General features: G+C 46.1%; 1 protein-coding gene and 1 long non-coding RNA gene across 3 annotated transcripts in view; one reads left to right on the plus strand and one right to left on the minus strand.

Moving 5' to 3' along the window:
- Positions 1–1,624: 1,624 nt before the first annotated feature.
- Positions 1,625–4,370, minus strand: LOC132073801 (uncharacterized). 2 transcript variants are annotated; one of them, XR_009418528.1, is made up of 3 exons: positions 4,303–4,349; positions 2,946–3,058; positions 1,625–2,585 (listed from the first exon to the last, which is right to left on the minus strand). It is a non-coding gene; the product is annotated as an uncharacterized LOC132073801 (long non-coding RNA). The 2 variants fall into 2 exon arrangements; XR_009418529.1 differs by lacking the exon at positions 1,625–2,585 and having other exon boundaries at positions 2,831–3,058; positions 4,303–4,370.
- A 5,282-nt stretch (positions 4,371–9,652) lies between these two features.
- Positions 9,653–14,460, plus strand: part of GRM8 (glutamate metabotropic receptor 8) — a 319,010-nt gene continuing 314,202 nt past the window's right edge. Inside the window, exon 1 of the mRNA XM_059472506.1 lies at positions 9,653–9,813. The gene's annotated coding sequence lies outside the window, so the exon portion shown is untranslated. The remainder of the gene's footprint in view (positions 9,814–14,460) is intronic.

Raw genomic sequence — 14,460 nt, forward strand, 5'->3', positions numbered from 1 at the left:
GCTCCAAAGCTTGTCACAGATCATGGTGCACTCTTCAGCTTAGTGATAAATACATTTAGCATCTCATGACCTGCAAAGCCCAGCCTGAAAACAGCTGGTGTAACCAACACATGCTAGTTAGATGTAGTGAAACCAGTTATTTTGTAATATGGACAAGCTCATTCAATGTGTGCTAAAGCTGCTGGAGTTTATTTTTGCACATTGCTTCATGTGTCTGAAATTTCAAACAAGAGTCTGTGCTAAGGTTTTAAAAGTTCCTAAGTAATAAAGATACATTAGCATGCTTAACATATTTTAATCCAATCTCACTGCATTTTAAAATTAACATGAAGCATTGCATGTTGCAGTACTAATTTTGTAACAGTGTAACTTCAGATTTTAGTGAGTACAGTTTACACTTATGTTGGAATACAGTACAGCTGCAGGAAATAAAAGCAATTTTAAAGTTTTTGACTCATATATCCATTGAAATAATATGAGTAATAGTGATGTTGATCAACAAACTAGTATTTTTATACCACTGTGTACTGTTGACATGATTTTTTCCCCTGATTTTAGGAAATAGAAGTGGAAGAAGTGATTTTCTGACATTTCTTCTATGAGGTCTCATTCAACACTTGGCCTATGTTTATTTATCTTACAAACAAATTAGTAATATTTTAAAACATCCTTTTTTCCCCCTGATTTAGAATGAGTACAAGATTTTAAATTAAATTTTCTGTGAAGCAAAAATAATCAAAAGAGATGTTAGGTACACCTCAATGCATAATCATTACAGGATAAAATATCTCTCCTGGCCTGAAACTGATTTAAATCTTCATTATTTTCTCAATTTTTATGCAGCATTCCCGCAACTGAAGGGAACTGGGGCATTATCACAGCCTCCAAAGCTGCTTGAGCAAAAGACAGAATATCAGCCCCAGCTGGCACAGCTGTTTGGGCCCTTTCTTGAACACACTCTCTGCCCCAGTGGGTGTTTTTTGCAGGAAACTTCAGAAGAGAGGGAGACAAGGTGTGTAGAACAGGCAGTTTAGCACAAGAGGAGCAGACCCATGGCGTGGGCACTGGGCCCTGTGTCCACACTGTCCTTGCTCCAGGGTGGCTCCTGGCACCAGCACTGCTCTGGTGGTGAGGTCTGGCTGCCCAGCGGAGCTGGGGCACAGCTCCTGTCCTGGCTCCATCGAGGGGCTGATCCTGCTGGTTTGGCCCGGGACAGCCCTGTGCTGCAATCCCAGTGGTGAGCAAGGGTGGAAAAGAGGCATCAGAATATCAGTCCTAAGCTAAGATGCAAACATGGACATGTGCAATGAATGCCATCCTGGAGCATGTTTGAAATTAGGGCAGATTCTTGATGTCAAGGAGTGCTGGTTTCAATCACTGGGTGCAAGGAGTCAGGAAAAGGATGCCTTCATGTGCTTCTGTCATGGCAAATGAACAGCACAGCTGCAGGGTTGGAGCTCCCATCAGTTTCTCCTCTTAAATAACTCCAGCCCTTTATTTTTCAAATTTCCTTTTTGAAAGTGTTGAATACAAACTAAAAAATCAAAACAAACAACCCAAACCAACAAAACCAACAACAAAGCAATGTAATAATGAAGAAGAAATCTTTTTTGTCTGGTCTTCAGTTATTTATTTTATGTTTATTTCATTCATTGTTTATTTCATCTTCCTTCAAATGTTCAAGCATTTCTAATTTAGTCTGCCAAATAAGATTTAGACTATGGACTTTCCAACTGGATCGTCCTCAGTTTAAATACAGAGATACTATGTTGCATGAAGAATGTTTTATTTCTTGAAAGCTCTTAACTGGGTACTTGAATAAATTCTTCTACTGAGGGAAAGGGTTTCAGTTTGAGCTCAAGTGCTTTTTCCTCAATTTTACCTGTTTTACAGGGCAATGGGCACATATATTTTTGTAGTAACACTTTTTTTTACCAGGCACTGATGATGTTTCTGCAGCAGAAGAGCATTAACATTGAGAGTTAATATGGACAGGAAACACAAGGCAATATGGGAGAAGCAGCTAGAGACATTAATAAATTCACCTTTTTTGGTCAAGTCTTCCGAGTATAGTTGATGTAGTAGTTGTATTTCACACTCAAACAGCTCTATGCCATTCCTGAGTTGCCCAACAAGACCAATGAGATAGCATTTAAGAACTGAAAGTGCTTCTGCTGTAGAAGCATCATCAGTGTCTGCTAAAATATTCACCTAATTATACCATTAGTGGTTACCTGTCTTCAGGTCAGAGTTAAGCAATGAAGCACAGGAAAATAAATCATTAACCTTATTACCAATGACATGACTAAATGGCTTTTAGATGTCCTAGGTTTTTTTTTTTTAATACAAGAAAATGCCACTATCATAAGAGTACATTACAACTGGTCTGTCTTGATTGAATGACTACCACTCATTGTTTTGCACTTTACTTACAGTTTAAACAATGAAGGGTTTTATTAAGATGACCTGATCATTGACAAATTAATGTAATTCCCAAACTAGAGATGCAGAGCAGAACTCTGGATGAATGTTGTGTCACTGTACACTTAATCTTCCTCACAACAACACCGATAGTTGCGCAGAACCTACAGCAAACACAGTTACACACAAGCTTTCTGATCCTCCAATCTATTTAAAAAGTTCTACCTTCACTTATAAACACAAGATTGGATTGTGTACATTATTTACAGCTGGTAACTATTAAATGAAGTGTGAAACATGCCATGCACCATGTTAGCTTTTAATTAGTTACAAGGTGTAGCTCTCTTAGAACCTCAGTGCAGTCTTTCAGCCCTGGCCCTCAGGGCACTCCTGGGGCAGTTTCCAAGACTGTAACCTCAATCTGGCATGGGATATATTTATTTTAACAAGTCATATGGCCAGTAGGTCTATAGAGCAAAATATTTGGTGCTGATGAGTTGGTGGTCACATCACATGTGGCTCACCTCAGATTAGGTTCAGCTTGGTCTGCCAGTGATTGTAATGCTTTGGGTGCAGTCCTGGAGCACAGCTTCAGTTTCTGTTCTTCCTTGAGAAGTCCATGAGCCCTTAGACTGCTCTGTTACATTAACCAAAGCACATCAAAAGAAGGGACAACTACAAGGTTTACTTCAAAAGCGTGCTCATGATGGGGAGTTTATGTTAACATAAACTCCCCCCACAAAGTACCGCAGGGGTGTAAAAAGTCATCATGAGTGAATCTTGATCAGCAGTGTAACTACATCTTGTTCATGTAAAGGTCAGCAAAAAACTGAACCCTGACTTTTTTTTTCACAGGCAATCAATTAAAATGATTGCTTAATTTTGTACCAATTAAGTTTTAGGAAAAAAAAAAAAAAGCTGAATTGTTTCCTTATGAATATATGACTTCTTAATAAATACAATTTTTTGGGAAGTATTTCCCATTTTCAAGTACTTGGCATAGAGGTGATTGACTTCTTAGGACCATTTTGATTATTTGTCAGCAACTCACTGTGGGAAGGGTGGGGGAAGGACTCATTAATGCTGGAGCATGAGCTACCACCAGAACAGGCACCATGAGAACCTAGTCATGAGCTGGTGGTGTGTGCTCTCAGAGCCTGAGCTGCTGTGTGTCTGTCTGCACCTCCCCATGCTCCAGTGGTGGATGTGCCTCACCTGGCTTTGATCATCTACACTGCAGACATTTACATCTGAGTCAGTTGTTTAGACTCTTTTTATAGTTCATGTGGAGAAAAATACACTTCTGAGGCATGATTTACATGTTTTATTTAGATGTCTATGCTAATACCAGGTGACTCACTGCCTAGAAAGGAGCTATTTCTCTTAATTTCCATGTTTTTCTTTTACACAGGAAGCCTAGGGGAATGTTTTAAATACAGGAGTTTCCATCTTAGATGTTCAAGCATCTCTCTTGAAGACCTGTGCATTTTGCCCAAGAAAAGTCACCTCTGAGAACCCAAAAATGTATTTACATTATTCTTACAGAACAGTTCCAAGAGGAATTATGCTAAAAGGGCACTCACACTCTTCTTCTGATGGATCTGGTCACACAGAGTGACACCATAATGTACCCAACATCAACCTTGTGAACTTACATATCCACTCAGAGAATAACTTCAGGCCAAGTGCTGGGCTGGGTATCTCTCTGCTGCCTGTGTAGACACTGTATGGGAACTCTGATTTTAAGGGAATTTTCAGAGCCTCATCAAAAATGCTCTCCCTGCTCCCTGGTGCATGAGGGTAGGTCTTGCAACCTTTAAACTTACAATCACATTTCAAAAAAGTATTTTTTGTTGTCATCATATTGCAAATGTCCCATACCTTCTCAGTGATTCTCATAGGCAGCTCCTTACAGCACCAACTCCTTCTTTACAGCACAACCAACAAACTCCAGCTCTCTCCTCACCCAGCTACCCCACTCTTTTGTAGCACTCGTCTTATTGGACACAGCTGTGGCCTATTAAGGGCAGGCCTGTTCCTAATCTTTGGTGATTGGTACAGCTGCAGCTCCTCAGGGGTGAGACTGCCTTCTGCACTATCTTTATTTTCTTACATTCTATCCCTCCACATTTTTTTGCTTCAAGTGAGTGTTCATTCATGATTTTGACAATTCCTAGAGCTACAATTCTGCTGCTTCTGCCACAAGCTGTGAAAAGAAATGGCTGTGCAATATAATGTCTTGAATTCTAGGCAATGGATCAATGGTTTGTTTTCTTGTTGCCTAATAGGCAGTATTAAAAGCAGAATCAAAGTTTAGTTTATAACAAGCTTTGAGTATTTTTTTTTTTAATCTAGGGAGTACACAGAGATTTTGTGCACTTAGTTTGCACCAAAAAAACTACAAAAAACATTCTTCTGCCTGATCCTGCTGTCCACAAAAATGATAGGAATACCAGAATTGAAGATTAGCTATTTCCATGCATTGCTAACTGAGAGGATTTTGCCAAAAAGTTGACAAAGTGTCTGGAACAAGGCAGAGCTTGATCAGCTCCACTTGCCTCTTGGCAAATTACATTGTATGCAAATAAATTATTAGGAAGGGTATGTAATTACAATTTTTTTTACAGCTATGTAAAATACCTGTATCCATCTGCTGTCATTTAAGAGGAAAGGTTAGGGTTCACATGTTGAAAAGGTAATGTGCCTTGGCTTTCTGATTTATAAACCTTTTTTGTACTTCACCTCAAAGATTTCAGCATTTCAAAGGCTAGTGAAGTAATCACTATATATAGCTTTTTATCAGTTTTTGTAAAGTGGCTTAGAGTGGTAGGTACTCTTAAACATTATTTCATTTTTCCTTTACTGAAGGACAAATTGAAGGACTAGGGGTTTAGAAGCAGCTGAACTTAGTACCTCTTAGACACTTGATCAATATAAAACCATACTGTCATTATACTAGAGGACATATGCTGGTGGAGACTGTTCCCACCATAATGGTGTAAGAATGGATAACTCCCTTTGGGAGTGTTGTAATTTTTAGATAATTAGCATCAAGTCTCTTTATTTAGCAAATGTTTTGTTTCACAACCCTCTCTGCTGACTTCAGTGTTCTGGCTGGGGTGGGAGAGTATTTTGCCAGCTCATCATCCACTTCTATTTTGGAAACACTGTATTTGATTCATAACTTTACTATATCCTTTACTTAAATGTAGTATGTGTCCACCATTTTGGACTTCTGGGTGTGTCTCCACATTTCAATCACATTGAGAGGCAAATACTGTGCATTAAGAAAATCTGTCAAATTTTATGACATGTTTGGGAGAGATATGTCACTGTCATCCTCTAGATCTGTGTGAAAAAGGAGATGTAAGAGAATATGACACAAGACTTTGACCAGTATATAAATGAGGGCCAAGAGCCCTACTCTGCTCCCACGGCTTTGGCAGCCAGTGGTCAAGGCAATGGTGTGACCCTGGGTGAGGCAGCTGAGGAGAGCTTTGTGAGAAAGCCGTAAGAAATCTCCTTTAGGCTCCCCAAAGTGGTTTTAAGGTCTGGTATTCCTTCTTTGCCCTTCCTGGAGCTGTTTCAGCCATGCCTGTGCCTTGCCAGAATCTAATGAAGATTCTGATCTCCCAGCTTGACTTCCTTGAGGCTTGACCTCAGACTTGCCTTAGCACTGTCACTTGTCCAGCAATCTCTGGGTTATGCTGACTTTGGTTTCTGCCACCAGACCTGCTCTGCTCTGCTTCATAGTTTGGGTTTGGTGGGACTTACTGTCCCTGCTGTTTCAAAAACCCATTTACCAAACAATGCTCATGTGCTACTCCTTCCAGCAGAACAATGGTTTCCAGCTGCTAAAATCTTCTGGAATGCTGGAGTTTGTTGGACAGATTTCAAAATTAGAAACTGAAAATATTCTGATTTTGAAAATATCTTGCCTGGAAACCAGGCTGTCTTTCCTACATGATGGCTATCTTTCTTTTTAAAGTTCAAGCTTTTACATCTCCTGTTCATTGCTGAAATGTTTATTTGAAATAAGCCACAGTTGGGGCCTTCTAAAGCTATATTCTATTAACAAATGGTTGCACATTTTCTTTGGCCTCCAGATAATGCTTTCTTTCATAGTTACTGATGTGAAATGCCTTTTCTCCACCTTTTCTTTTTTCTTCAAATAATAAAGTTTGTAAAAAAATTAGTTTTAAAGAAGTGCACAAAAAGCACCCAAGTTTCTTTTCTTTAATGATTATGTTTCTTGAAAAAATTCAAACACACTTTTTCTGTAGCACCTTGTAACTCAGAATCCAGTAGTATCCACTATCACTTTAATGGAAGTCAGTGACTTTGTGGTTCTGTATTCTTTAATGGCTATTAAGCAGCAGGCTCTTGCTGAACAGTGATTATTCAAGAGGTTTTATTGCCTTTGTGGGTTTAATTCCTGTGTTTGAATAACTCAGGAAGTCACATTTCTTATGTAAGCAGCAACAAAAACCTCATCCAGAACTCAGAGTGTCTTCACACCATTTCGAATTTAAGAAAAAAATCAGCTTCATTTGAATGTCATTATAAACTGTGCTGGTGATTGTGGTTATAGAAGAGTGCCATTGGAACATGAGTTACTTTGCTGAAATCACTGCTTGGATACACAGAGGCTCAACATCTTCTGTGTAAAAGAGGCACAGAAATTGACTGATGGCTTTGGTTTTGCTTGGCTTTAAAGAGAGGTTTACAGTAAACATTTATTCCAGGCAGTAGTTGAACCTGCAGCCTCCCAGGCCATGTCTCTATGGTCCATTCTAGCATGGCCCTGCCAGGCTGGTAATGTGTCAGATGCTGCCTGGACACTCAGGAGTTCACAAATAAAAAACCATAATTAAAGATCTCCTTTATGACAGCTTGGTCTCCAGAACTGGATTTCTTGCCTTACAAGTTATTTGTGCAGGTAGTAGCTGTCACCAGCCCTGACATTCCTTCTGTGGAAGCTGACATTAGCTACTGTTGGGTTTGAATCAGAACGAATCCTGCTCAGAGAATCATGGACGTGTTTTGCCTCTCTCCTGTGTCATCTGTCCTCACAGAATGGCCATTTTCATGTGAAGCTTCTTATTATCTTCCCTGCCTCACTCCACCCCACCCCTCCCCAATTAATTTTCTCTGTTTGCATTTAGTTAAAACACAGCAAACTTCAGTTATGCATTTATTTATCATATTCCCACCAAAAAGTCATTGTGGTACTCACTGTAAATATATGTAAAAGATACACCCTCAATGCCCTCAGAATAGTGCTATAGAAAAGATGTGGCCAGAAGAAATAGGGAGAGGCATCAGGTTACATTCGGGTTGGTGGCCAAGCTGGAAGCACATTAGAGGTTTCTGTATCCTAGCCTGGCCTCTGCCTGCTTCTCCAGCTGCAAGATTCACACAAGAGTTCAGGCATCATCTGTGCCCTCAGGATTTCACTTGGTTTTGCTTTGCTGAACTTTCTGTTAAGCTGCTGGAGAGGCAAAGTATACATGCAGTTGGAAATTGGTCTATCTAACACTGATGATAACTCATGCATGGCTAATTTTCCATGGGAGTAAAGGAGGATTTCTGTTTTTAAATGGAATTTTGCTCACTGTTGAACATCAGGATATTGAGTCACCTATATGACTATATTCCTGATTTCTGAGATAGATCATTGAAACCACATCTCCTCCATCTTCTGTCATGGATGATCATGGAAGAGTTGGTTGGACATATTTAAGCGCTCTTGGAATTCCTCCTTCCTGCAATGATGTTTTAAGTGAGACAGCCCTGGGCAAAGCAAAGAAAGATGTTGTTCCTTTTAAGGAGGGCAGTTCAGGCTGGCGTGAACGGGAGGATGGAGAAGGTCTGGTCGCTGTCCGTAGCCGGACGCGCGGCCGCGCTGCCCCCGCTCCGAGCCCCGTCCCGCAGCCGAGCCGCGCCGCGGGTGCAGTTGCGGGCAGCGCCCTCGAGGTGGCGCCGTCTGGCCGAGGCTGAGCGGGGCTCCCGGGCGGGCGGAGCGGCCGCGCCGGGGCTGCGCTCCCGCGGCTCCGCGGGCCCGGCGGCGCGGGGCATCCCCGGGCAATGGTGTGTGCTGGGCAGAGCCGCTGGGAGCGGAGCAAACTTCCAGAGCCGTCCGGCGAGGTGCTCCCGGCCGTGGCCCCGGCTCCGCGCTGCCGAAACTTCCCTGGTGTCGGGGGGTAAATGGGAACTCCGCCACCCGGCATCCGAGCTGCGAGCCAAAACCGGGGTCGGGACAAAGAGCGTCGGGAATCTTATCCTGTGTCATCGATCCTGTGGCGGGGGACACGACTCCGCCGCCCGCGGGAGGCGGGATGGGGATGGAAGCTCCGCACCCTGGGGGAGACCGCGTTAAACAGCCCCGGCCCGCGCCGGTGATCCCTCTGTGTCCCTGTCCTCGCTCCCGCTCCCCCGGTGCCACAGCCTCAGCCTTCACCGGCTTCCCCTGCTCAGAGATCCCGCGGCCGCGTCTGCCGGCACCGCGCCCCGGGCGGAGCGGCCGTGCCGGGGAGGGCGGTGCCGAGCGCGGGCGGGCGGGCCCGGAGCCGCAGCCGCGACCGGCTGGGGATTCACGTGGAGCCGCTCCGTGCCGTGCCGTGCCGAGCCGAGCCGTGCCGTGCCGAGCCGTGCCGAGCCGCGCCGTGCCGCGCCGTGCCGCGCCGTGCTCTCTCCTGCCACGGAGCGTCGCCTGCTTCAGCACCAAGAACAGCTACAAGTGTGTCTGCGCGCCCGCCCCGCCGAGCCGTGCCCTGCCGCGCCCCGCCGCGCTGAGCCGTTCCGTTCCGTGCCGCGGTTCCGTGCCGTGCCCGTCCCGCCAGAGCCGCGGTAAGCGCAGGCAGCGCCGTGCCCTCCCACCGACGCCCGGGGGCTCCGGGCCGAGGGCTCCTGGCGCGGAGCGCTCCGCCGGCGCGGGGGCCGGGCCGGGGGCGGGGGCGGAGGTGTTTTCTTGCTTGGCTGTGAACGGCTCAGCCGGGCCGGTGCGTGTGTCCGCCGCTGCGACTGAGCGGCAAGGCAGCGGAAGGTTCTTATAGTCACGGGGCTGAGCCACTGGCCCCAAAAAGTTACCTTGTGGATTGTTCTTTTTTTTTGGTGTTTTTGGTTTTTTTTAGAGTAGGGAAGGAGAAGTGAGGAAGGAGTCAGTGGAGCAAGTTCGGCTTGGCTGTTCGCGAGTGTTAAACAGCACGACTGACACCGCTCTCCTGGATACCTGTCCCAGGCTGAGCTCTCGCATATTAAGCTGACGCTGCTGAGGGAAGCTGTCTGAGACGAGGCTGGTACAGAAATTACCTCATGCCATTCCCGATCTACACCGAGTATAATTCCAGGGACCTCCACAGTAACATGGATATGCAACTCTTTTCGATCAAGGTATTTGTGTATCTGTGTGTGTCGTCTTTAGTTCTTAATTTAAGCATTCAGGCGAAGGTAAATAATGCGCGTTTTGCCTCTGTTAAGATTTTTGGGCTGGGAATCCCGGGCAATCCTCTCCGCCTGCTTCGTGGCGCCGGGAGCTTTTATTTTTTTTGCGTTAATTATTTATCATTTTTATTGTCGATATCCTCCCCCAATCAGATCTAACGAAAGAGATCCCGGACACGGTGCCGTCACAGCAGCGAGCAAAAAGGCAGAATCTCGGAGCTCCCGAGCAGCGAGGTCTCCCCTCGGCCGTCTGAGCCGGGTCTTCTCCCACCCCCGGGGGAGGGGGGTTCAGGGGTTCCCCCGCTCTTCCTGCCACCTCGTTCGCGTTTCGCTGGCCGGGAGGGAGGAGGGGGCTTCCGCCGCCCCGGGGGCACGGGCCAGCCCTGCCCGCCGCCGCCAAGTTCTCCGGGGCTGGGTCGGGCGAGGTGCCGGCCGCCCGCCCATACCTTGCCGGGTGGGCTCAGCTTCCTTGGCTCCGCCGGGGACACTCCCGCGTCCCTGGGGACTGAAGGGGCGGGAGGATCCCCGCCGAGCTCCGGGGGCTTCTTCCCCCGAGGAAGAGGGCGAGAGGCTGTACCGGCAGGAGGCGAGGGCTTAACTATCCTCGGCGTGGAGCAGCATCCCCCAGCGCTGGCATGTGCTGATCGCAGGAATGCGAGGTGTTGGCAGGTGGATGTATGACACGATTAAAAAACCCAAACCAAACAAGCCAACCAACAGCAACAAAAATCAGATAAATAAGAAAATGAAACGCAAAAGCCGTACAACACAAGTTGTAAAGATCAATCAGTGACCCAAAGTGTATGGAAATCCAGCGTTGGCGTTTTGGAGTTTGCAAGCTTCGGACCTCTGGGACCAGGGATTCATTAAAAGAGACTTAGGTTTGCATCGAGGGGGGAGCAGAAGCTCATTAAAGCTGACTAGTTGATGCAAGGAGAGGAAGGAATCACCGGCGGCTGGAAATAAAAGACGACGCTTGTTTTTGCATAGCCGCTGACGGAGGTGCAGCGCTCCCGGCCGGGGACCAGGGCTCGGCGGGGAGCGGCGGAGCCCTGGCTCCAGCCGGGAAATCCGTATGTGCCTCCGTCCCCCGCCCCCGGGCCGCCTGGGCTGCCAGGCCGCGGCGGGAGGCAGCTCCAACCCGTCCTACGGCCGCTCGCTGGAGGGAGCGAGGCTGCGGGGAGAGCCGCGACGAGGCTGTGCCGGAATCCCTCCACGGCACACGCCAGCCGGGGTACGGATGAGCCTGGGAAGAGACAAAAAATAATAAATCGCTCGGCTAAGTAAAGTGGAGAACAATAGGGGGCTCCCTTCAAGGGAGAAGCGCGGCGGTGATGGGCGATGGTCGCGGAGTTGCGCGGGGAAGCCGGCTCGCCCAGCCCGGGGGCGCTCCCCGGGCCCCTCCGCTGGGCGGGGCCGGCCTGGCTGCGGTAGCCCTTCCTCGGGCCGGGAAAGGTGCCGGGCACGCCGAGAGCCGGGGAAGCGCGGAGAGCCGGTGCGTGGCCGGCTGCTGGCTCCCGCCGGTGCGCGCCGGCGGCGGGCGGAGACGGGCGGCGGGGCAGAGAGCGGCGGCAGGCGCGGAGTGCTGAGCGGGGTGCGGAGCGCGGTGCTGAGCGCGGTGGGTGCCGAGTGCGCGGGTGCGGTGCAGGGTCCGGGAGTTGGCTGCGGTGTGCCGTGCGGAGGCGCGGGTGCGGTTCCCGGAGCGCTGTGCGGAACGCACGGGCGCGCCATGCGCCGGATACGGAGAGCGGGATACGGAGAGCGGGATGCGGAGCGATGCTCGCCGGGGGCACTCGCCCGGGGGACTCGCCCGCTCGCCGGGGCCGTGGCCGGGATCGGGAGTGCACACAGTGGGGGACTTCCCTGCCGGGTGCCCCGGGACGATTTCGGCGTGCGGCTGCGTTTTTGGGGGCAAAGTCGCTCTTGCAGAGCACCGGACTGCACCAGCCGCGCCTGCTCTGAGCACAGCTGTGCGGACTGGGGAGCGGGAGTCCGGTGGGAAGAGGGTCAAATGAAAGCAGAAACAACAGAGAAAGCTCTCCTAGGGTGCCTGGGAAAATCTTGATCATCATTTGCTAGACCAGAGCTGAAGCCTTTCTCTGAAGGTGTTAATACTGACGGGGTTCATTAAAAGTCCAAGCAAGGGCAGAGGAAAATACTCAATGTAGTTTTCTTTTTAAAAATTGTAGGCTCCTCTTAGTCTCACCCCAGCGGAAGGACCTGTGTTGGATTTTCACAGGGTAGCTTGTTTGGTAAATGGATATTTGCAGGGTAGGTGTTGTGGGGTATTTGAAAAGGGGCTGATCAGGCTGAGGGTAGACATCAGACTGCACAGGGATAAATAGTTCCTGTAAACGAGATGTTGAGAGTGATTCGCCTTGAAGTCCTGATTATTGTGGAAAGGTTACCTCTGTGGCAGGGTCACAGCAAACCATTACAGAAGAGCTGAGGTAGATAAGACTACTTACATCAGTGAAGAATTCTCTTGCAAGTTAGGAGTTGTGATGTCAAGGCCAAAGGTTTTCCAAATTCCCTTTTGTTGTCAGCAAAACCCATTAATCTTCTATATGTGTCAGGCTACTGTGTGCAGGTGGCAACTCTTTACCTGTTCTGTGTGGAAATTCAGCTATTTTCTTGTTGAGGAATGCTGTACAGGAGAAAGAAGCAACTTTGTGAACATTGATATGAATGTTACCAAGAGAATTCTTTCATAGTTCAGAGGTGTCAGTAGTAAAACATCAAAATAATCAAATTTGGGGTTTTTTCCTCCTCAGAACTTAATAATGGAATTTGCCATTGTTTTGTTTTCATTCAGTAAAACCAGATCAGTTTTGTATTGACTGGACAGCCTGATATTTTGTGAATGGGTTTTCACTCTAGAACTTCTCTTATCCTAGTTCACAGAATATTTGCTTTATTTTATCTTGGTACTGTTGCAACCATGCTTTAAATATAATAAGAGATTAGGATTTTTGGCTCAAACAAAATTTTAAACATTTTTTCTGAGGGATTTTTTCTCCTCACTTATAGCTTATTTTGTCCCTCCGTAAAGGGTTCATGTATGTCTGTCTGGCAATGTCAGCTGTAAAATATCCATCCTGCCTATGCTCCAGAGACTGCTCCTTGCTCCTGCTGCTGTCTGTAATTGTGAGATTTTAAAAACTGTATTTCCTGATGGACATTTTGAATCTTTCTACATGTTTTCAGCGAAAGCTTCAGTGCCAGCTGAAGAGGCTCTTTTAGGAACCTTGTTAACAAAATAGAAACATTTGCTGTATTTATTTAAGTATTTATCTGTCACTCAACCCATTATTTAGACTTTTTCATTAACATAAAGAGGTTCCATAATGAGCCTGTCTTTTAGTGCAATGAGTCTGTGGTTGGAGTAACGACTGCTCTGGGTTCATTCTCATGCACTGGTTCTGGCAGTGTGGTACAAAAATACACAACCTTGAGTACCAAATATCTTATAAAGCTGAATGACTTTATGAAGGAAGTAATTTCAGAAACCAGACACTACATGCACAAGTTTCCATCTCCCCTGTCTTGCAGTACTCCGCCTCCTTAGGTTTAAAAATAAATATATATTCTAGCAGAACAAGTGGAGGTTTGTGCTGAAATACTGGCTTTAAAAATAGCAATGTGTTCTGATAATGCCAGATATTTTTAATGAAATAAACCCAAGAGAAGCATGTATTACAAGGTGACTGGAAGAGACGCTTTATGGTGCACTTACTCTCGGGCTGTGCAGGGGAAATACGTGAATTTCTTCTCTGAACTCAAGTTTCTAGTGAGCACCAGCTACTACAGTGGGGAACCTGGTAAATCAAGAACATATTTGCATTAATTCAAACTTTTATGGTCTTTTGGAAAAGGACAGCATTTTACTTCAAATGAAATCTCTGCACATGAGAAAAGTTCATTCAGGCTTTATAGCCCAGAGGCCCGTGCTTTTTCACTAAAATTCATTGATAAAAATGGAATTAATTTAGATCATATGCTTTCTGCTTAGCCACACAGACTTGAAATGTTCTGTAAAAGGTAATGTTAATCAATATATAAAAAGCAGTGTGCCATGAATAAATTAGGCAGTATAATAGAAGCTTTTATTTCTTAGGTAACATTAAAAAAAGACTAAAAGGTCTTAAATTTTTAAAAAGAACACTTTAAAATTTTATTTCTGTTTTATAGACAAGCAGTGGACACTTGCAGCTAAGAAACATGCTTCTTCAGGAAACCATGCAAGCTGAGGCAAGGCAATTAATGCTTATGAAGGCTATAATGTTGAAAAATGCTAATTGCCAATTCATTTGATTTTCAGTCAGTTCCAGATAAAGTATTAGACTGACGATCTTGGGCTCACTGTAGCCTCTCTGTTGTTGTTAGAATTTAGGTTGCAATAGCTTAATCCATCACTATTTGTTGCATGAAGACGGACACTTGCTTTAATTTCTGGGCATTTTTTGGCTGTGAGGGATTAACCTGCGGCTGAGAAAAGGGAAAAAGCAGCATTTCTTTCCTTCAGGAATATTTTCCCTTTGTCACTGATGCTTTCTTGTTCTCCATATAGTGTTAAATGAGAGTAGTCTCATCTTA

The sequence above is a fragment of the Ammospiza nelsoni genome, chromosome 5 (genome assembly GCF_027579445.1).
Source record: "Ammospiza nelsoni isolate bAmmNel1 chromosome 5, bAmmNel1.pri, whole genome shotgun sequence".
Taxonomy (NCBI): domain Eukaryota; kingdom Metazoa; phylum Chordata; class Aves; order Passeriformes; family Passerellidae; genus Ammospiza; species Ammospiza nelsoni.